Below are 354 nucleotides of genomic sequence, written 5' to 3'. Positions count from 1 at the left end.
TATGGCTGAAGCATCGTTTTCATTAAAAAAATTGCACCTAATATCATTCAAAGATCTGTGAATCAAACATATGAACTGTGACAGGGTTGGGGCTTAGAAATAGTGTTAGCCAATCCAAGTGAAGTCATAGTGTACTTTCAAGAATAGAAGAGTGGACTCGGTTCCCGTTCACAGGGTTCATTCAAGTCATAATCGTAAATAATGATCATAATAAATCATAATCAAGTGCAAAATTAACCTGACACATGATTATTAGGACGAGTATTTGCATTTGGACGTTAAAGGAAAGTAAAAGAAGGTTCTTTGCTCTTCCAAAGGCTCATGTAATAATAATCCCTCTGAAAAGCGAATATT

Source organism: Tigriopus californicus, chromosome 6 (assembly GCF_007210705.1).
Source record: "Tigriopus californicus strain San Diego chromosome 6, Tcal_SD_v2.1, whole genome shotgun sequence".
NCBI lineage: Eukaryota > Metazoa > Arthropoda > Copepoda > Harpacticoida > Harpacticidae > Tigriopus > Tigriopus californicus.
Note: the sequence above shows the minus strand (reverse complement) of the source record.